Source organism: Scyliorhinus canicula, chromosome 3 (assembly GCF_902713615.1).
Source record: "Scyliorhinus canicula chromosome 3, sScyCan1.1, whole genome shotgun sequence".
NCBI classification, from domain to species: Eukaryota; Metazoa; Chordata; class Chondrichthyes; order Carcharhiniformes; family Scyliorhinidae; genus Scyliorhinus; species Scyliorhinus canicula.
The window spans coordinates 153,958,090-153,982,056 of NC_052148.1; the positions used below are offsets into that span (position 1 = coordinate 153,958,090).

The 23,967-nt window shown below is 45.3% G+C and overlaps 1 protein-coding gene across 17 annotated transcripts in view; it reads right to left on the minus strand.

Moving 5' to 3' along the window:
* Nucleotides 1-23,967, minus strand: part of slit2 (slit homolog 2 (Drosophila)) — a 537,548-nt gene that overhangs the window by 278,967 nt on the left and 234,614 nt on the right. The gene's annotated exons all lie outside the window — the stretch shown is intronic.

Below are 23,967 nucleotides of genomic sequence, written 5' to 3' on the forward strand. Positions count from 1 at the left end.
ACAGGGATCTGGCAAGATTCTACATCCACTGTTGGGTCAGTTAGGATGACCTCGGATGACAAGCTGGGTCAAAATGCTGGGTCGTAATCAAGGCCTGAGTCATGGGGAGTCCAATGTTCAGAGAGCCCCTAACCTCAGTTCAAACCTCCCCACCTCCCCATATAATTACAGTGGCAATATACCAAGACCGTTAGGTTTCGTAGACATCAATGTTCCCAATGATTTGTACAGACTGTTCTATTTTGTTTGAACTTTGACACAGATTTGTTGGTGAATCAGCTTCGAAAGTGTCTCTGGCAAAATTCAAATATGACAGCAGCAAAATCACAAATAAAACAAAAGTGCCTGTGGTTTATCCCACCCTTGGATGACAAATTGATAAAAAATGTAACCCCTTTTTTGCCTGTGTGATGGACTCAAAATCTCTTGGGCAGCTTAAAATCCCAGTCAATACGATTTTTAATGGACTTAATTGGCCACTTAATTGTTGACATTGGGATCCATGCCCAGTATCACCTCATGCAATTTTACATGCTTTCGAATGGGGTGCAAGCCTGGCAGAGTGCTATAAAATTCTGGCCCATACTATCCTATCCCTATCTCTGGAACTATTCAAAAGCTAACATTTTTCTTTTGAAGGGCTGTGGAAATATGGTAAATCCTGAATGAGCACCGAGTGGTAATTTGCTGGACACATTCCTTATTCAATGTTACCTTATGCCCTGCAAAGAACAATAAATCATTTTATTGAATCTATAACCTATCCCTCATTCTGATTTTACAAAACGTTTCCTGGTGTGGCCATTTCATTCCCTCTGCTCCCTGGCCAAAAGGGTTAGAATGTGCCTCAGCTCGGCATATTGCAGACACTGGTGGAATATTTCTGAAATTGGAAATAAACGCCTATTAGTGAGATGTAACCCTGTGATATAAGAGAGATGGAATATAGAAGTACACCATGACCACTTAAAGAAATGAAAGCCAGATGCTTTTATAAGCTGAGTGCTCCAGAGATCATAGCCTTTCAGCAATTTCTCAACAATCAGCATAAGTTATTTCTCATCCAGATCCATTTCCCTGTGTTCATCTTCTTTCTACTTGGTAACACTATTTTTGAACTGGATACTGACAGGGACAAGAGTTATGATTTGCTGAGAGATAAATATTAAAAAGGACTGGGGTTTGAAAAGTCTTGGGGCTTTGTTTGATTCCTTATCATTTTTAGGCCTCGCACTTTTCTGTTAATGAGTAGTTTAATCAGCTGGCCACCTTGCTAAGCACTTCTTTCTGCCTTCTCCTTCACTGCTCCGTTGTCAATAATATTCTTAACAATACAGCTCCTTGTTTGCCCTCATTTATAATGGGAATGGCCCGACATTTTCTCAGGAATATAAATCTCAATTTGTGGTGCGCATTTTACAAACCTGAAGGAAAGAATATGGTCACCCATGAGAAACATGAGTAGTTTTATTTGCTCTGCAGTGTTGGGAAATGCGTTGTATATATTTTACAGAACCATGTTTCTCCATTGCGTACAGTCAGAAAATGTCACCCCGATTTCCGGTGGCGGCCATGGTGTGAGTGGTCGCACATTTGGCAGCTCCCGCTCGTGGTGGTTTTGTTGGCCTTTTTCTTCGATTAACGGGCGGATGTTTTGACAAAAAAGGTGCAGGAGTAATAGGGGAAGTCATACTCCACTGCTGGATGGATTCGTGGACCAGCAGTGGTTTTAGACGAAAGGAGCTGTTGGAGCAAGAAACATTTCCAGCGACACAGGGGAATCTGACGGAGGGCAAGGGATAGACCCTACCATCTTAATAGTCAATGGAGCAGCTGGTGGACTTCTAGAATGAGAAAGGAATCTCTGGAGGACTGGCGAAGATGGTGGACCCCTGAAGGCAGGGATCGATCGTGTAGAGCTGAGATTGGAAACCCAAAGGCAGGCGATCCTGAGGTGGAGGAGACGGTGAGGGAGCATGAGGAGCAGCTTGCTTCTTGGCAACGGAAGCTGGGATGTTGAAGGATACCCAGAAGCGGCTCAAAGAGAAAGTGGAAGATCTGGAGAACCGTCCCCAGAGACATAAATTGAGGGTTGTGATGTTGCCAGGGGCATTGAGGGAACAGACGCTGGCTCTTATGTAGCCAAAATGCTGGAGAAGTTGCTGGGGGACGAGCCTTCAAACGGCCCTTGGAGGTGGATTGGGCACAGAGGATGCTGATGAGGAAGCCACAGGTGAACGAACCGCCGAGGTGGTGAGATTACAGCAAACCTTGATAAGGAAAGGATCTTGAGGTGGGCCAGGCAGACGAGGCGATGTACCTGGGAGGGTAACGAGCTCCGGGTATATCAGGACCTGGGTGTGAAACTGGCCAAGAGGAGAGCCGCTTTCAACCTAGTGAAGTCTGCCCTCTTTAAGAAGGGGGTGAAGTTCGGGATGCTGTACCCGGCACGCCTCCGAGTGACCCACAATGGTCGCAAATATTATTTTGGTACACCGGAGGAGGTGATGCATTTTGTTAGAGACAATGGACTGGCAGGGGAAGGAGGACAATGAACTTTGGAGGCGGTGTTTGGGGAGTTTGGCTCTCTCTGCCCCCCCTTGCCGGGAAGTTTGTCTTTTTGTCCCCTGGGTGGGGGAAGGGGGGTTCTTTTTTATTTCTTATTTGGATGTTACTGTTGTAATTTTCCTGTCTCTCTGTTGGGGGTGCGGTTGGGGGAAAGCCTCCTTTGTTTTTTATTTCTTCACTCAGGATTATTTTTTGACATGCAGGGTGAGTGCATTGGTTTTGTTTTTCCTCCGAGTGTTATTTTCCTTTTCTTTCTTTCTTCTAGTGTTGTTATTTCTGTTTGCGCGAAGGGAGTGTGTGAGCGGAGGGAAGGGGAGTCATTGGGGGATAGGATGCTAGGCGCCATGGGCAAGCTAGTTCACGGGAGCGCAGTAGGGGGTGAGCAGGCGATTAGCGTGTAAATAGGGGTTGGGATTGTTGTTTTGTTTGGGCGGTGGGGACTGCTGAGAAGGGTGGGGCTTTCGAACTACGATTCGAGGGGGGGTTGATGACAGTGGAAATCAAAGGGCGGGCCTGGAAAGTTGCATGACGTGGGCTGGAGGCTGGCCCAAGAGGGGCTATGGTTGATCCGCAGAAGGGGGTGGGGTAACCCCCGACCAGGCTGATCATGTGGAATGTGAGAAGACTGAATGGGCCGATCAAGAGGTACCGTGTGTTCGCGATTTTGAGGAGTTTAAAGGTGGATGTGGCATTCTTTCAGGAAACACACCTGAAGATCGTGGATCAGACCAGACTAAGGAAAGGGTGAGTATGCCAGGTCTTTCATTCAGGATTAGATTTGAAGACGCGGGTCGTGGCGGTCCCGATAAATAAGCGAGTAGCGTTTAACGTGGGGAACATAGTAGCAGACTCAGGGGGGAGGTTCATAATGGTGAGTGGGAAATTGGAGGAGATGCTGGTGGTCCTGGTGAACCTTTATGCCCCAAATTGGGACGATGTTGAATTCATGAGTTGGGTGCTGGGGACGATCCCGGACCTGGACTCGTACTGGCTGATAATGGGAGGGGATTTTAACAGGCTCATTGAGCCGAGATTGGATCGGTCGAGTCAAAGTTCGGGGCGGATATCAGCATGGGGAGGGAATTGGAAGGGTTTATGGAGCATATGGGAGGATTGGACCCGTGGAGGTTAAGTAGGCCGAGGGCAAAGGAATGTTCGTTTTTCTCCCATGTACATCGGTGTACTCCCGGAACAATGATTTCGTAACAGATAGGACTTTGTTGACGGGAATGGTCAGTTAGGAGTGCTCGGTGATTGTGGTCTCGGACCACGCATCCCATTGGGTGGACTTGCAGTTAGATCGGGGGAGGAGGGCAGCGCCCGTAGTGGAGGTTAGATATGGGATTTTTGTGAGCGGGTGAGGGCTTCTACTCAGCGTATGTGGAGCTGAATGACACAAGGGAGGTTTCGGCCGCCACGCAATGGGAGGCACTTAAAGCAGTAGTTAGGGGGGAGTTTATATCAATACAGGCATATAGGGACAAGGCGAAGCAGGCGGAGATGGCGAGGCTAGTGGATAAGATCCTGCATGTCGATAGGAGGTATTCAGAGGCCCCAGAGGTTGGGTTGTTGAGGGAGCGGCAGACACTCCAGATGGAGTTTGGACTGATTTCTACGGGTAAGGCGGTGGGGCAGCTGCCGAGGGCCAGGGAGGCAGTCTATGAATATGGGGAAAAGGCGAGTAGGATGTCGCCAAAATCGTGGGTTTGGGTGAGCGACCTCGCGGAATTCCTCAGATTGGAAAAGATCAAGTTTGTCTTGAGAGAGACTGTGGAGGGGTTTGTCTGGAGATGGCAGCCATTCATCGACTACTTTGAAAACCGTTAAGGTGTCAGCAGTGGGGTGGGGGGGGGGAGCAGGGTGTTGGGGTTAAAAAGGAGGTCAGAGAGGTGGAGGGCAATGGCAGGGAGGAGGATGGTGAAGTGTTAAATATCTAAGTATTTGTTATGTATATTCCTGTTTGCTTTCTTTTTGCTTTTAGTTGTGTTTGATGTATATCTATAAATGCCTCAATGAAATTATTTTTCAAAAAATAAAATGTCTCCCAATAATATTAAATTACTAGAGTGGAATGAGGGTAATAAAATTCATCTTGTTTAAAACATGGCCATCGCAGCATGCATTCAGTTAATTTGGTGATTTTCTTCATTGTAGTTTGTATCAATACAATAACCCAGGCGGTAAAGAGAATGTAGGTTAAATATTTTAATAGGCAGAACCTCCAACACCGTTTGGCAAAATATCATTTTCACTTCATAAGATGCTTTCATCTTCACAATCAGCCCGCATTCATTTTTCAGAAGAGCAATATCCATACAATACACTCTTACTTGCACACTGACAGTGGGGAACTGTGCTGATAAGAACGTTGAACTCTGCTTATACATGGTGCTCAACAGACAGTAAACAGATGCGGCAGATTCCCAGTTGCTGCACTGTTATCCCAACATTCTTTATCCAGCTGGGTGGATCCGAAAAAATCTCCAATTCAATGATTTCAACAGGATGAGGGAATCAGTTCTCTTTGCAGCATGTAATGCAGTTTTCTCTCCATTGGCTGCAATCATCAGCAACTTTTATACTGCTGCAGTGCCAGGGCCTTTGTATCTCTATGTGTAGCTGAGTACCACCGAAGGACTCTTGTTGGGTTCTCTTGAGGCTGGGGACCAGACTGTCAGCCATAATAAATTTGGGATGTTTGTTTTAGGAATGCCGTGGGATGTATCAGACTCATATCTTAGGAGCCAGAGGTACTGGTACTGCAGTATAAAACAGTTTCATAGTGATAAATCTCATATAATATTGCTATCTTTACAAAAAAGGAAGCAGCCTGGGTGTGGAGGGTTAGAGTTGCGGGGAACGAGACTGTATATTGCAGTGGGTATGCATAACCATTTTGCTGCTGGGCCCCAGCTTTAAATTCCACACCAAAACTGAGGAATCCTACTTTAAATGAAGGAAAGGGTACTATCCAAGTGTTAGGAGTATAAGCAATTACAGCCCAGTTTCAATTGTGGATCTCTAATAGAAAACGGTTTTGAATTTGCCGATCAAGACTGTAATGGAGGTTAAATTATCTCCCTGGGGATAAAGGGTTTTCTTGAGAGGAAATCACTGAAGGCACAGACTTGCATTTACAGGAGAGGGCAACCAGAAAACCTGCTGAAACCCTGCCACCTTAAAAGATCCCCCAACCCTTAAACTAGCCAATAAGGCCACATTTTGAAATCTCTCGGGCAAATGGTTGCCTGAGTAAGGTCCACAGAATTGCTGGCCACATTATTCCCCTGATTCCACATAGTCTGCAGGGCAGCTGTGACCAGGATCCCAGAGCAAGAGCAGGATCATGGCCTGTGACATTTTGGCCCATTGTCAGGCCAGAACAGAGTGCTTGATCTGGATATAATCTTAAAGGATTTATATTTGTATTGATAAACAGTAGAAACAAGGTATAATTTTAATTGGGTTTAATTTGATGTTTCTGTGCCTGGAAATATAAAACCTATATCTAGATTCATGCCGGATAAGGGTGTTTGTATGTGTGGGGTTGGTTAAGTTCCAACAGTGTTTCTATTGTGCTTAGAGGGGGCTACAAGGTAGAGATTAAATAAACTAGAAGTGGTTCCTTAGCAACAGGGGACCACTTTCCAGGGAGAAGTGATTTCCTTTGTTTCAGCTGAATTTTCTGGGAGCTGGAGACACGGATTCTCCGTCGGCCAACGTCGGAATCGGGAATGGCGATTGGGCGGAGAATCGGCTTTGATGCCAAAACCGTGGCCGGCGTGGGTTCACACCAAGTTGCGATTCTCCGCATGTTAATTAAATTTCATTTGCATATCATTAGCGGGCCTGACCTGGTATTCTCTGGGGCCTCTGCGATTCTCTGCCTCCACTGGGGGGGAATTCCCGACGCCGAGGTTCTGCTTTTAAAACTGTGATACAGGCGGCGTGGCTGATGAGGGGGAGAGAGGCAAAATGGAAAGTGTCCAACATTGCCATTGTGTGCTGACAGTTGTGCTGTAGGCCGGGGCGCTACTGCCAGGACTGGGGAAAGTAGCAGGGGACAACCAGGAGGTGGGTCGTGGGGCTGGTAAGGATGGGCACTGAAAGCATTGCCGCAGCCGGAAAAGCAGCCATGTAGCTGCACACGCCATTGACTGCCCACTGTAAACCTAGCGCCACAGGTTGTATGGGTGTCCCCCCAGGCCATGACTCTTCAGTACCCTCTGGCACCAGCCAACCCATCAACAGGTTGGGCATGTTCCAGTGCCATCTTGTTGGCTGGGATGGTGTGAGTGGGGAGTATATGCGGCTGCAGCTTGTCAGTCTCCTGAGTGTCAATCACGGACCTGGCAAATCCTGCACAATTTCTCATTGTAATTGATTGTGTTCCACGTTGTGCCAGTGCTAGCCCCTTAATGGCCGTTGAATTGGTCCAGGTGTGGCGCCAGTTTTGCTGTCGTAGAAGTCCATGAAACCTGCCCCGGCGTCAACACTTATGGCTGTGTTCTCCGATTTTGAGGCTATGACCGGAGCATGTGTCTAGTCTTACGACCAAAATGTCGGCGGCGCCCCCGCACCAATCCTCCACCCGGTGGGGGGGGGGGGGGGGGGGGGGGGGGGGGAGCAGGCATGTCACATAAAGCCTCCTACCTGCAGATACGGATGGAGAATTGCCGCGTCTGTGGCTGCGCATGCGCATGGTGGCGACCTGCAGCGATTGCACTGTGCAACAAGGCGCCGGCTGTGCGCGGACCCGGCCTGCCAGATAGTGCTCCCCCTGTAACTGCCCCCTGGACCACCCCCCACCAGTCCCCCCAGCCCGTGCCAAAGCCCCTTGGCCTGTGGAACGGCTCCCCCACTTCCTACCCTGGCGGCGATGGACACAGTCCGAATTGTGAACATTTTGTATCACAGTAAAGACAAAGAAATCTTAAGGGGATTGGTGTAAAATACTGAATTGGATTTGCTGTTAAAACTGAAGCAAAAGCTTTGTTTAAAATTATACTTCAGAAAACCTGGTCTGAATTTTGGAACGTAAACCACTCGGGGAAAGCAATATTATCAGAGAAGATTTTAAAGCAATTCTGGAGACTTTCATGTGACAATCTTCTTGGGGAATTCTGAGGAGAAAACCACAGACATGAACTTGAGTTCAGAGCCCAGTGTCTGCATTTGACCACAGACAATCGGTGTATTTAAAAAGGACTTTGTGTTAATGGGACCACTGTAATTTAAATGTACATTGTAATCCACATTATCCTTAAAACCTGTGTGTATTTGTTAAGCTAACAGGGGAGTAAAGGTGTATTGTATAATAATCTAACTTATCATGTTTAATTAATGCTTTTCCTTGTTGTTAAAACTATTTAGCAGTCATGTGACTCTGTTCCATCACATTTTATTTTAAAAAGTAGAAGCTACGGTCTTTTGAGCCAGGGTTCCATTCTGGGATCTTACCATCCAGTTATAACATCAATTGGGATTGGAACAGTACAAGCATATTATAATGGAAATGGTCAGTACTCAAGGTTGAGAGTTATTGGAAAAGCAATACAAAGTTTTCCATCTTGCCTTATTCTGAGCACTCAAAATTCACCAAAAATTCAGAAGGAGTGTTAAATTAAGAAAATGTCATGGAATATTTGATAGTTAATGCTAAGAAGAGTATCCTGCTCTTAAGTACCATGAAAAGCAGATAAACATTGAACACCTGTGACTTTCAGGGCTGACAACCAAAGCTGGACAACCTGGGGACTAACGAGAGTGAATCCAATCCCAACAGTACAAAGGTAACAAATGATGCAGCATGCCAACTGTTTGAGGGGAGGCTAAGTAAGCATTTGAAATGAAATGAAAAAATGAAAATCGCTTATTGTCACAAGTAGGCTTCAGTGAAGTTACTGTGAAAAGCCCCTAGTCGCCACATTCCGGCGTCTGTTCGGGGAGGCTGGTACGGGAAGAGAACAGGTAGCACAGTGGTTAGCACAGAGAGGGCAGCACGGTAGCACAGTTGCTTCACAGCTCCAGGGTCCCAGGTTCGATTCCCGGCTTGGGTCACTGTCTGTGCAGAGGCTGCACGTTCTCCCCATGTGTGCATGGGTTTCCTCCGGGTGCTCCGGTTTCCTCCCATAGTCCAAAGATGTGCAGGTTATGTGGATTGGCCATGATAAATTGTCCTGAGTGTCCAAAAAGGTTAGGTGGGGTTACTGGGTTATGGGGATAGGGTGGAGGCGTGGGCTTAAGTCGGGTGCTCTTTCCAAGGGCTAGTGTAGGCTCGATTGGCCAAATAGCCTCCTTCTGCACTGTAAAATTCTATGGAAAGAATAGAAGGATAGTAAGAGACGGTGTGCAGCACAAACACAGGTCTGGAGCAGTTAGATTTCCATGCTGTAAATTCTACGTTCCAGCACTGTGGTTTGTGATCTTGTGAAAGCGATCTTCAATTACAGCAAATCTGATACGAATTGCAATCTACAACATTCAGCAGTTAGGTGTTAATCTCTATTTATGATTTTCAGCAGAATGTCAGAAACCGGCCATCAATCCTAACTTCCTCCAAGATGAGCTCAACAATGGCCTACGTTTCACCTTTCACACTTTTAATGCGGAGTTCTGTGCACTGGATGCTCATGTCCAAGAATCAGATATGTCCCTGATTTGCAACACTAATTAAAACTAAATGGCAGAACTTTCAAACCCATTAACTGTGTCTGCACCAAAATACTTGAAAGTATTAATTTTGAATTCTGGCCTGCAAGTGTGAAGGGTGTCTCACCCACGGGCAATGAATATTGAATATGTATAAAACATATTTTTGGCTATCATTTTAATGATCAAAAAATTGTGGACAGTATGGAGCAGGTGTGCAATAATTAGCCTTCGTTCCCAGGAAATCCAGGAATCTAAGTCTCAATGGATACCCAATGACTTGGGCGAAGTCCTTGAGGAAGGTTTGTACCAATAGGTCTTTACTCGAGTATCTTTCGGAGATAGAGGGAAAACATGGAATCCCTACAATGCAGAAGGAGGCCATTCGGCCCATTGAGACGGCACCGACCCTCTGAAAAAGCAGCCTCCCGAGGCCCAATCGCCCACCCTGTCCCCGTAAATCCACCTAGGGGCAATTTAGCATAGCCAATCCACCTCACCTGCACATATTTGGACTGTGGGAGGAAACCAGAGCACCCAGAGGAAACCCATGCAGACATGGAAAGAATGTGCAAACTCCACAGTCACCCGAGATGGCCATTCTAAATTGCACCTTAGTGTCCAAAAAAGATGTGTAGGTTAGGTTAAGGGGTTATTGGCATATGGTGGGGATGGGCTGAGGTGGAGTGCTCTTTCAGAGGCTTGGTGCAGACTCAATAGGCCGAATGGCACTGTAGGGAATCTATTGATATGATTCTATGAGTGGGAACAGTTTTTCCCTACCTATTCTGTCCAGACCCCTCATGATTTTGACACCTCCATCAGGCCTCCTCTCAACCTTCTTTTCCCGATGCAAGAGTGAAGAGGGATGGAAAAGCACACAGATTGCATTAATCATCCTCATATTGTTAAAAGTGGTGAATGTGAACTACTAAAAATTATATTTCTTTTAGGCCAAGTTCAATTTTCCAATTATATTCACAGTGCACAAACATATGTGTAGTTGAAATCCAATAAAGAATTCAGGATAAATTTCTTCACCCAGAGAAAGTTAGAGGGTGGAACTTGTTACCAGGAGGAGTAACTAAGGTGAATCGGATTGATGTTTGAAAGGGAAGCTAAGTAGATACATGATGGAGAAAGCAATAGAAGGGATTATGCAGATAGGGAACGACGAAGAGTGCAGTAAAGAGGCTGGTGTGGAGAATGAACACACAGCCTTTAGGCAAACTGGTCTGTTTTTGTGCTGCAAGCAAAAATAAATTTCTACGGCGTATAAATAAATGAAATGCTGATAAAAGAATCCCCAGCTGTGAAACATCCAGCAGCTTCTCACACAAGGTGGCAACTAAAAGGGTTATTCTTTTTTCAACTTTCAATCCGATCCAGAAGCAGGTATTTTGAACAAAATATTGTTTTTTCTTCCACCTCAGTTTCAAAATGGGTAATACCCTAACCTTTCTCTTCTCCACACCCACCACTTTCCTCCACCCCCCCCCCCCCCCCACCACCACCCATAATATTTCAATACCACCACAAAAAAGCCCCAGGGGTGCACGTCCTATGGAGATGCTGGGCAAGTACATAACAGAGGATCCTGCTGAGTCTTCTGCCTAGTCTGAAGGAGTGCTGTCGCCATGATGCGCAAGTCAGGCCTGTCCACTAAAAAATTCTGGAAGCTTTGATCAACCTAATGGCTAATACAAGATACTGAGTCAAAAATGTGGGTAGAACCTATGAAGTACTCCCAGATGGTTGTCTGCACACCAAAGCATACCACACGCAATCCCACAACATATTATAGTCTTTAGAAATCTCCTCTTTTCCAGTTCATTCAGAAGCACCATTCAATAGACAAAGAGAAGGAATGGGTCACAGTCAATTCTAACATCCTTCAATTTGTGCTGGCTATTATTGCCACGCTTGAATTGCATTGCATTGTGTTAAAGGATGTTTCCAGCAGCACCACCACTTTCTACGTTCTCCACATATTTCAGCCAAAACGAGTTCTTCGATTGAACAACTGGAAAATTTGGTGTGCCACAGGTCTCTCCCACCCGCTGCACCCCGCCCCCTACCCAGGCCTCACCACACCCCACTCCCACTGCTTCCATAACTTTAGCCTCAGTCACCCTTTCTTTTGCACGCCCTGTGACTTAGCAGAAAGCAGAGGGAGAGAAGAGGAGGGGGAAAACTGCAGAGAGTGAAAAAGGAGAAATAGGCTGCAGTAGAATTAATACTGTGAGAGCTTTCTTCAAGTTCAATGTTGATCAAGGCCCCAGCTGAAAGCCTTCACTTAATTTCCCACACATTTTCTGACCCCTTTTGTGTCTTTTCTCAGAGGGATTTTGCCCATTTTATTGCGAACTAAGCAGTAAACTAATTATCTTGTTCAAATCCCTTTGTAACGCCCCTAATCCTATTAGCTGTAAGAATGTGTGAATGGCAATTGTGCATCAGAATATTTCAGACCGGCACGATCCAGGAGTATACTTCAGTTGATTCATTTGACAGGGACTTGAGTGGACACCCAAGGTTACTTGTTTCGAAGAACAAGAAAAAAAAGGCTCACAAACGTGAAAGAGAAAGACAGCACTGTATCTTCAGTGACAGTTTCCTGCAGTCATTTACATCTACTCAAGTGTTACAAGCACCATCACAAATAGTTCACAACTCTACTTTAAATAGGCCCTCCCAACCTTTGACCTCACTTCACAGTTAAACTGAGCTTTTCTCTTTCCTTTCTATAATGAACGTTGTAATGAAGAGGCTAAAAGTATTACAATGTGTTAAAGTACAGGAAATGAATAACTGTTAGCAGCAGCCTCTCTGGATCCTTTGAGTCCAATTTCTTTTCTTCACAGGGTCCTTGATTAAAGTTCCCTCTTGCTCTCTTGAAGATAGAGTGGTGGCTCCCTCCTGCTGCCCAGAACTGTGTGAACTTTAATCACTTTTCCTTTTTTCCTCACATAAAATTTAGAGGCAGGGATCCATGAAAAACCCATAGTCACAGTACACACTCAAGTGTGTGAAATTCATCTGACTTCCATAAACGATGAGCCCTTCCTCTCCTATTCCATTTGTCATCCTGACTGTTTCGGGGGCTGCAATGGTCTTACCCAAGAACACATATTTGCTTTAGCTTGGGGTGTATAATGCTTGCTGGGAACATTCAATCCTCCCCTCCTCCTCCCCCATGCTAGAACTAGCCAACGCTTCCTTGGTTCAGAAGTTGTGAGACTGGCACCCAACACCCATCAATTGATGCTTCATATGTTATTTTTAGACACAATTGTTTCACTTCAAGGTGAAAAGTCTCTAACTCTAAGCCATTGTAAGAGATTTATGTTTTGCAGTGGTTTCCGTGGAAACACTGTTTCCGAGCAGTACCTCGCATAGATTTAATTAGTACCCTTTGTACATATTTGACAAAAAGGATGGAATTAATACAAGAACATACACACATGGTGGCAGTCCAACAACAAAAAGAATAATTTTATGAATTTTCATTCCTGGTGTGGATTCTTGTTTGCTGGGAGAACATGTAGGAAATTCAGGCACACATAAGTCTACGATTTTTAAATAATAATAATCTTTATTGTCTCAAGTCGGCTTACATTAACACTGCAATGAAGTTACTGTACAAAGCCCCTAGTCGCCACATTCGGTGTCTGTTCGGGTACACTGAGGGAGAATTCAGAATTTCCAAATTACCTAACAGCACGTCTTTCAGGACTTGTGGGAGGAAACTGGAGCACCCGGAGGAAACCCACCCAGACGCGGGGATAATTTGCAGACTCCACACAGACAGTGACCCGCGTGCTGCTATCGGACTATTCTCAAGGGTAAGGCTTTAGAATCTCCCCTTGAAGTGTCAGCCTGCGACAGAATGTGGGGATGAAAGAAAATGAGAAAATGCTGGAAAGGTACAACAGGTCGGTTTGAATCACAGCAGAGAAAATAATCAGACTTCAGTAAAGACTCATTTCAATTCAGAGCAGCACCGGAAATATTTCTTTGTCTTTTCACTTTCCAGTTTCTGATGGATCTGCTGTGCATTGTCAGCATTTTCTGGTTTGCATTTTAGATTTCTACACTTGGTGGCCCTTTTTATATCCACATGGTGGCAGGCTCCAGGGTCGTGTCTGCATTTCCCTAGATGGTGAGCTTTCAATTGTTAGTCATGATTTCCAAAAGGGACAGTCAGGTAGAAACCAGATACTTCCCAACAGGATGGGAAAAGGAAGCTGAAGGGGTAGCCCATAAGTGTAGCTTCTGTACCTCAAATAAATTGCGAGGTACATTGGCAGGGGCCGGAAGCTATGAATACATTCTACCTTTTCAGTGAACAATATACAATGTCAAGAGTGGAATTAGACAAGGAACTAAAGAACACAAGGATCATAGTGGTTTTAAAATATCATAGAATTTTTTTTTACAGTGTAGAAGCTCCCTACAGAAAATATGCTCCCTACAGAAAAATAATTTTTTACAAAATATTAACAACTGCACAAAAGGTGAATGACATGGGCTGTCTTTTACAAATATCTGGGACGATATTCTCTCAGCCCAGGGCCGGGCCGGAGAATCCCCACGACCGGCGCAAATTGTCCCAAGCCGCCCCGACGACGGCACTCAACACTCCGCAGAGTGGACAAAACGGCGCCAATGGCGTGGTTGGCGCGACGCCGGTCGGGGGCTGCTCTAAGCGGCCGGCCCGCCGATTCTCGGGCCAGGATGGGCCAAGCGGCCGTCGTGTAAACGCCAAGTCCCGCCGGCGCCGGCCACACATGCTCTCAGCCAGCGTGAACCGAGCGTTGAAGGGTTGGGTGGGCGGCCTGTTGAGGGGGGGGGGGGGTAGGTCTGACCCTGGGGGATGGGGGGGGCCTCAGATGTGGCCTGGCCCGCGATAGGCGGGTTGGGCCGGGGTCGGTGCGGACAAGGGAGACACCGCACATGTGCGGAAATCGCGCCGATGGGGCTGCGCATGCACGGGTTCGCGCCGGACCCACTGCACTTGCGTGTATCCCCTGGGGCACATTCTACGGCCGGATCAGCAGCTGGAGCAGTGTGAACCGCTCCAGTGCTGTGCTGGCCCCCTGAAGGGGCTAGAATTGCTGATCATGGGGCCGTCCGCTCCAGTGCTGTGCTGGCCCCCTGAAGGGGCCAGAATTGCTGATCATGGGGCCGTCCGCTCCAGTGCTGTGCTGGCCCCCTGAAGGGGCCAGAATTGCTGATCATGGGGCCGTCCGCTCCAGTGCTGTGCTGGCCCACTGAAGGGGCCAGAATTGCTGATCCTAGGGCCGTGTTGACGCCGTCGAGAAATGCGACAGCATTTCCAATGGCGTCAACATTAGCCTCAGGATCAAAGAATCCCACCCCAGATAAATTTCATGCTATTTAGCATGTGACTATGAACTTTTCACAGAGCGCTAGCCCTATCATCAGTCACTGTAGATGGCTAGTTTCCAGAGACAGTAGCAGAAGCTTGAGTGCAGGTTGTATGCTAACACTATTGGCTGGGGAAAGGTTTACGACATGTGGTTGGGGGTGGTTTTGGGATTGTGGTGAGGATGGAAACCTAAAGGCAGCTAGAAAAATATTTTGAAACCGAGGCTACACATACAGTAGAGTAAAAAAAAATCACAAAAAGAACTCCTTAAATAGTGAAGTGATTAAACAGTACAGCATACAATGGGCGGGACTCTCACAGCCTATGCTGGGCCAGAGAATCGCTGGGCCGGGCGCGAATCACGCGATGTCGCCCCGACACCGGTCCGGGATTCTCCGGAGAGCGGTGAATTGGCGCCATTGGCGTCGGCGCGGCGCCGATCGTGGGCCGCTCTACGCGACCCCTCCCCGGGGATTTTCCGCCCGGGATGGGCTGAACCGCTGTAAAAATAATCCGAGTCCCACCAGCGCCGTCCATGTGTGGTCTTACCCAGCGGGACCCCAGCGTGCATCCATCCGGGGGCGGCCTGGTGAGGGGGAAAGGGGGGGTCTGACCCTAGGGGGGCCGCCGCTGTGGCCGGGGCCGACCATTCGGCAGGCCGGCCTCTCATGTTGGCGGCCTCCTTTGCTCCGCGCCGGCCCCTGTTGCCCTACGCCATGTTGCGTCAGGGCCGGCACGGAGAAGGGAGCCACCGCGCATGCACGCAATTGCATCGGTCACACTGCGCATGTGCGCATTGGCGCCGGTCGCAGCGTGCATGCGCAGACGCCCATTTGACGCCGGTATCGGCAGCTGGACTGGCATGGGTCGCTCCAGTTCCATGCTGGCCCCTTTAGGGGTCAGAATTGCTGCTCCTGGGGGCATGTTTACGACGGCATTTACAATAACGTCAACACTTAGCCTCAGGATCAGGGAATCCCACAAAATATATTTTATGTCATGGCCAAAGATCAATGTTAGAAAATGTAATAATATTGAGATAAGGGGATTTTGGTGGTAATGGTAGGGCAGGGGTGCTGCAGGATATAGTCTGTCCCATTTACCCTAGAGGCCGAGCACTGACAGATGAGAGAGTGCCAAGGTGGGCTGAGTTAGAAGCCCACTTCAGTTCTCCGGGACTTGGTACCAATTATTTTTTTAAGAAATTGTTAAGCCATCGAGCGTTCCTCCCCCGTGGCCCCTCATACTCTTCATGTCACCTCCACAGCCACTCACTCAGTATCCATATTGAAATTAAAATCGTTTATTGTCATGAGTAGGCTTCAATGAAGTTACTGTGAAAAGCCGCTAGTCGCCACATTCCGGCACCTGTCCGGGAGGCTGGTACGGGAATCGAACCGTGCTGCTGGCCTGCTTTAAAAGCCAGCGATTTAGCCGAGTGAGCTAAACCAGCCCCTTAGCAGACCACTGGAGCCATATGGAGATGAAGTAACTTCAAATAATCTAATACAGCTGGCAATTCTATGAACTTGATTATGAAAAACAATCCCATTCATAAAATACATTCAAAGCTTTTAAATCTCAAGTGGTTGATCTTCTATAAAAAACAAACAAATGTCTATTTGGACCCAACATTAAAGACAGCTAGTCCTTCAATAGACTCTTTAGACCATTAACCAAACTGTGAACTCAGAACCCGCTACACAAATAATTGTAGCTTGTGGAACTCAGTCAAGTATTCATAGTGACATAATTATATCCCTTCAATCAAATCAATCCAGCATAGGTTCATTTTTAAACTCTCACTGACAGCTATCGCCTTTTTTTAAATTTAAAGAGCAGGGAAACTTCTGATCATGACAGTTAGACAGACCTCATTCATAAGTATTTGAAGTCTACTCCATCAATTTGTGGCTTCAACCAAAATGGGTTTGGGTTAGTACTAAGCTCAAAAGGCCCTGCTGAGTTCAGATCCCACTCCCCCCCCCCCCCCGATTAAATTACCATCCCACCCCCATTCCCCTCCATCAAAATTGGTTCTGTTGAAAATGGGGGCGAGGCCTCTGCATCTGGATCCTGTCAGCCGTTTTTAAAGGACTGTGCAGTCTCCCTGACTTCACACCAATTTGGTTCTTATTGGTTACAAATGCAAAAAGCTGCTGTTATTCAAAATGTTTGAACCTCAAATTAGCTTGTGTCTGGATGGGAAATATTTATAAATTAACCACTGAACCATCAGTGTGGAATCAATGTTACCTGGACCTTAATCGTCTGAGAAATAGTTATTTTTAAAACTGTTTAACCCTTGAGGAAATGAGTATAAAACTATTGGCACATGGGATTGAACAACATTACAAGAAAAATGATCCACATTTAAAATAATTGAACATGGACAATGGTGCTTCCCGTGCCTTTCATCTTACCAGAAATTAGCAGAAAAATGCTTTTAGAAAAATCAGAAGAAAAATACTATGAAATTACAGGGCAATGTATCGTTATTGCAGGGTTGCGATTTAAAAGAAAACCATTTGGCCAATATAAATCCGAACAAGCACATTCAAGATTTTTTTTAAATAACCTTTCTGCCAACAGTTTACTAAAATATTAAAATAAACTGCTAAATGGGTTCAACATTTGAAGGTTTCATCTTCTTGTGGCAGTTGCTCCTTGACAGTATGAATGCTAACATTTATTTTCCACTGTCATTGTGCTGTTCCATATCCAATCTAATCTTTGATTCTCTTTGACAATACTAATGATGAGTACAAATTAAAATCGTAAATAGGAGAGATGGCAGCCGGTGCTGTCCCTTCACTGCGTCAGTATTCCCAGATTCAGAATTAACAACTTAAATAGAAACATGGAAAATAGGAACAGGAGTAGGCCATTTGATCCTTCGAGCTTGCTCCAACATTCATTATGATCATGATGATCATCCAACTCAGTAACCTGTTCCCGCTTTCCCACCAAATCCTTTGATCCCTTGAGCTCCAAGAGCAATATCTAACTCCTTCTTGGAAACATACAATGGGCGCAATTCTACCCCGTTATGTATGTCGCACCTTCCCTTATTCCTGGAGAATAGCTGGAGAGACCCTGAACAGGGTTTGTGGTAGATGCCGAATGGAGTGTAATGCTCCCAGCCCAGGGCACCCGATGCGATCAGGTTCACACCCAGGCTCGCATACTTAAATGAGGCTTTAAACTCATTTAAATATTCTCAGGCTGTTCAACTTTGCCCTAACTTTACCACACCTGCAGGCACAGCGTGAGGCCGGCAGGAATCACTACTGAATTCCAAAAATGGAAACCAGACTTGATGGCCACAGAGGGGGACTTGGAGACCATTGGAGCCCTTGGTAGTCAGGGACAGGGCAGAGACGTTGGCACTGCCAGGATGCAGGTCTTGAGATTGGGCATTGCCATGAAATAGGTTGGGGAAATTGAGGGGAGCATGAAAGGGGGAATGAAGGGGGTGCATAAATGGGGGTGCTGAGAGGGGGACCTTAAGAGATCTCATTGTTAAATGTGAGGTAATGATTTATTCCAACCACTTATTGGTTGCAGATCAAGGGCTAATGGAATTGTGTTTTGATTGCTGGAAATTCCCTGGTGTGTAGACAATTTATGAGGGAGTGGTGTTTAGTCCATGCTAAGCAGATCATGGAACTTAGTGGGATACAGATTATATAATTAATGGGAGGAACCAGGTCTCTCTGTACTTTTGAAGTCTGTTAGAATAGTTTTAAATAGGATTTGAGTCTAACAAGACAGATATGTACTGGATCTGCTCTTGAATGGGTCACTCTCTAAACATATCTACACAGAAAACCGCAAGTAAACTGTTGTGTGAACTTTATTTATGAGTGGCACTTAAACTGTATTGGGTTGCTTAATTGGAATTAGTGACAGATGTAGATAGTAGGTTTAAGTGTTTAATTGAAAATTGTAAAGCTATTTCTTTGATGTTATTGTGGTTAATTCTGTGTTTAAATTAAAGCTTGATTCAACATAAAATATACCTATTGGTCAGAGTCATCATTCCTGGACTGAAGTATCCTTTCTGCACAGTTTTACAAATTTCAACATTTTTTTGGCATTCTTGTCCAGTATCCAAACAAATTTCTGGCATTTGAACGGTAGTGTGGGGGGACCTTCAACTTAACTTTGAGATTAGGGCACCCTTTAATAATGGTGCACGGATTTCTAACCTCCTCTTTTTTCACAGCAGGAAGCACTTAGCTGCCTCTGATGTGGTGAAGGGCTGTCAATCATAGCAAGTGTGCCTATAAACATTGTGGTTGCCATTAAAGCAAGGTAATGAAAATGCATTTAAGCATGAAGGGAAAGATCAATAAACAATCCACCAAGCAGCTGTCTCTGGAGTAATAAAATTGTCCATCATTGGCTAGTACAATACATTGCCATGTGAAAATGAATGGAAGATCTGCATTTCAAAGGCTGTTAAGGGATTTCATGCCCTTTGAAGTGTACTGCACTTTCCAGGAAGCCTCTGACACTTGTATCAGCTGGTACTTTGAACATATTTGTCTGAGGCAGCAGATGTTAGGAGAGGATAAGTGAAAATGAAGTCATTTTTAACCTTACTGCCTGGACTGCTCTCCAGCTTTCAGGCCGGGGTGGGTTCTCTATTGTGGGTCTCATTTGGGGATCTGATCGGAAGATTTCTGCTGGAGGTCTGATGGGAGGGGTCTCATTTGGGCGTCTCTTTTTGGGGCCTCTGTCAGGGGCTTGAAGGGGAGTCTGTCAGGGGTCTGATGGGGGATCTCTGTCAGGGGTCTGTGTAGGGGTCTGTTGGGGGGTTGGGCGATTGGGTGGGAATGGGGGCCCTCCGATAGACTTGGGGGGGGGGGGTGGAACGTACATAACATACTTACTACCTTGTCCCAGAGTGGGGTCCACTGGGCCAGGGCCACACTCGACAACACTTGCACAAATCCCAGCCGAGAGGGTCGGAGCATCACTGGGTGTGGAGAATTGGGCTCCCAGCTCATTAATTAGATGCAAATGGGTTCAAATGATTCTTTTGCATCTTCCTGCTGTCACGTGGCGTATAGGTCGCTGCCAGCAGGTGACTGGCGCATTGGAAAGTGTTCAATTCTCCACCGGATTGGATACCCTGCTACTGGCGGCAGAGAATCCACCCTTTCCAAAATTTTTGCGAGAATCGCCTGCAATGTTTTGGCCTCAGCTGCTTTCTGCAGTAGCAAATTCACAGGCTCACCATTCTCTTGAAGATATTTCTCCTCATCTCACTCCTAAATGGTTTACCCCGGCTCCTTAGATGTGACCCCTGGTTCTGGACTCCCCCACCATCGGGAACATCCTTTCTGTATCTAACCTGTCCAGTCCTGTTCGAATTTTATGGGTTTCTAAAAGATTCTCCCCTCATTCTTCTAAAGTGCAGTGAATAAAATCCGAACCAACTCAATCTCTCTTCATACATCAGTCCCGCCATCCCAGGAATCAGTCTGGTAAATCCTCGCTGTTCCCCCTCTACAGCAAGAACATCCGTCTCAGATAAGGAGACCAAAATGGTACACAATATTTCAGGTGGTTGTCCAAGTACCTATATAATTTAAACAGGCAATTTCCCACCCACTCAACTTGTCAAATTACACTGAAGCACCTCTGCATCGGCCTCACAGCTCACCTTACCACCCAGCTTTATGTCATCTGCAAGTTTGGAGATAAACGTTTAGTTCCCTAATCTAAATCATTAATATATATTGTGATGTCCATACATTACTAGAACTCACTAAACAATAAAAAGCACCCATGAAGTGATACTCGTTCTTGAGAATGTAGAGCTTTTACTATGACCAACCAAACAATATGCTGACAGGTTAAAATGCATAAATCAGTGCCTGCACTTCTCCATTTGTCCACCCAGAGGCATTCTAATGCCTTGGAAGAAGTGAACCATTGTGGAGCTGGCCAATAAGGTGTTGTTGGAGCACCTCACATAGTTTGGCATGTTCAACCTCATGCAAAATTGTGAAAACTTTAAATCAGCCCTTGCTTTTTATCTTCAGAAGGAAACACAAATGAATTGTAAATAGTCGGTGTAAATTGATCTTCAATATTATACATCTATTCTGAATCAACTGTAACATTATTCTGAGCACAGAATGGCAATGTAGATTAACTAAGTAAACAGATATGTGTTCATTAATTGAATATGTTGATTCATTTGGCCATGATACCCTTTCCAATGATTATAAAGTACAGCCAAAGTTATGTCTTTTCACTCTTGAAGCATGGATCACACCTTCAGTACTCTGTCCAAGACGCACTTGTCAGTCTAGATGTTGAGATTAAGCAGGCTAGTCAATCACCAGGAGCATCGCAGCCAAGCCTAAATCTTGGGCAGCATGGCAGCATAGCGGTTAGCACTATGGCTTCACAGCGCCAGGGTCCCACGTTTGATTCCTGCTTGGCTCACTGTCTGTCCGGAGTCTGCACGTTCTCCCCGTGTGTGCATGGATTTCCTCCGGGTGCTCCTGTTTCCTCCCACAGTCCAAAGATGTGCAGGTTAGGTGGATTGACCATGCAAAATTGCTCTTGGGTTAGATGGGGCTGGAGGATTACAGGGATACGGTGGAGGTGTGAGGTTAAGTAGGATGCCCTTTCCAAGAGCTGGTACAGACATGATGGGTCAAATGGCCTCATTCTGCACGGAAATTCTATGAACTCTATGTTCAATTAGATAGTGATAAGGAACAGGAACCTTGGCTGAGTCTCCCTTCCCAGGGCCTCAAGGTCAACTGTAGTCCCTACTGATGCTTCAACTCAGAATGAGATAATTCATCACAGATTAGGGATTGAACCTTAGATTTTTGTGCTCTGTGGGGTTCAGCTCCTCACTGAATAAACTTGCTGAGCAATTGAAACTATCACAGCCACAAGTCTTAACAGCATTTCAAGAGGGTGCAAGAGTTATTAATCGATGTTTAATGAAGAGAAATAAGCAAGTAACTTTAGACAACTGTGTTGACCACTTCCTTAAAGTAACAGCAGCATATAATTAACTGTGAAGAGTAGGTGATTTTTGAGACTCCCAGGGCTTGGACAGAACTGCTAGCTGAGTGCAAAAAAATCTCCTCATGTTACACTCACGGCCTAATTACATTAGTGCAGTATCGTATATTCTATGTTTGTTATCTCCATTAGCAAGACTGTTTCCATTTGCTGCTTTAATTGCATGCGGTGCTAGTTTTGTTGTGGCTACTTAATGCACTATTTGAAATCCTAACAGTTGGACAGTGAGGTGCCAAACAGCTGTGCATTTTCTGAATCCTCATTACGGCAATGCCTAATCCACAACCTCTTGTGCTAAACCCAAATGGCTGCAATCCTTGTTTCATTATGCCTCCGTCATTTTACTTCACTTTCGAAGGAAATCTAAAACATAAACCTGCGGTTGAATATTTTAATGCTCTTTAGCCCAGGCTAACCTTACTTAACAAGCAAACTGCAGACCTGCTGCTTTCCTCCTGTGGCCAACTTCACTTGTTCAAAGGCTCTGGTAATCTTGGAACTTTGCATTAGCTTTCAAATGAACTGTTGCCTGCAGCTGTTATTAACTAGATTTGGCTCCATGGATTTCCATTGACAAGTGCCTCATATAGAGGGTAAAAATTGTTAACACATGCTCCCAATTTTTATTTGCCCAGTTTCAGGCTGGTGGCTCTCCAGTGGGACATCTCTCTGTACATTTCAGCAGACATTCAGAGGCTTGAATGGGAGCCTCCTGACACCCTGGCATCATGATTACGAAAGCTAGATGACTACCTTCCAAACTCATTACAATTTTGTGAATTGACAGGAACATAAGGAAGTTCCAATTGAGAAATCTTCTCTGACAATAAATGACTGCTTTCATTGTACTTTGCTCCTTTTTCAAGCTTTCTTCCAAATATTGCACACTGAATAGATGTCTGACCTCAAGCAACCCAACGTTTAAAAGGTTTCCATTTCCTTAGCTGACTGCATAACAATTAATAATTCTGGCTTCTAAACCACACAATAAGAGTTGAAGACAGAAGGCAGTATTAGAGAGAAAGTAAAAAATCATGATGAATTAAAAGTAATCGACAAGACTCTTGTACTCAGGGCACTTACATGGCAGCAAAAACTATCAACTGAATGGTGGGAAGTCCCTTCACTCAGATGTACCATAGTTCTCACAGGAATTCCAAAATTGCTTTTGTGTGCTCTATTATAAAATGATAAAACCCCTGTTGTGCTCATTATCATATGTGCCAGGCTGAGAGTACAATGCCATTTGATTATTGCACGAGTACGATCGAGCATTTACACTTAGACTCGTTACAGTTGGCGGATGGTTCTAATTCTAATTTAAACGCGACCTTTTTCCCAGTAATTGACGATCTGATACCTCTTCTTCACTTCTTCAATTACGCCTCTATGTAACTCCACTTCAAGAGCACCCCATGACCAACTGACCAGTTAATAAAGGTGGCAATTGTTCTGTGTGCACACCCTCAGGTTAGCTGCCACTTTGCCCAATTGTTCTCCCCCACCTCCTCAACCACCACTATTCTGGCTGATTGGAGGAAAAATTCCACAGTTAATTGGCAATCCTTCTGTAATTTCACCATATAGCTGTTCTGCATTTGAAGTCTGAGTTTCAACGAGACATTCGAATATGGGACCATTGTAGCTGAGCTCAAAGCTGTTCCTCCATGAAGCCTGTTTACACATACTTGGTACAGGGGGCAGCAAGAGTTTTTTTGGGGGGCAGGGGCCTAGCCATCTAACCATCACTATTAATATCTAACCAAGCTGGTGCCATTAAAGTTGCAGAATTGCCAATGCAAACAGTACCATGCAAATCAAAACTAACAGATCAGATATCACTTTTTTCACAGGATAATTTGCTGTATGAAGAAAAAAAACCTTTCAAATCACATTCATATCTGGCATGAAGTTATGTTTCACTATTATAGAAAACATGAACCCACTAAATGTGTGAAATGACATAAAATATTCTTTGCAACTCTTGTAGGTAAGTATGTTCAGGGCACGGCTATATTCTGTTATTTTGAAAAGGTTAATGTTTTTATATATTTTCTGTACTTATTTTAAACTCATGCATTGTTTTATATCTGTAGTCGCAGAGCCTGGTACATAAAGGGTTAATGTGGGACTTCATACAGCACTGCCCACACAGTGCTATAAGAAGACACATATCCCGCAGCCAGAGTCAGTTTGGAGTTGTGTTAAGACCTAGAATGGGGTCAGCTCCATATCCTGTACCTTCTACTGTAAATTAGTATACAGTTATGAGTTGTTCATAGAGACTTGCAGTT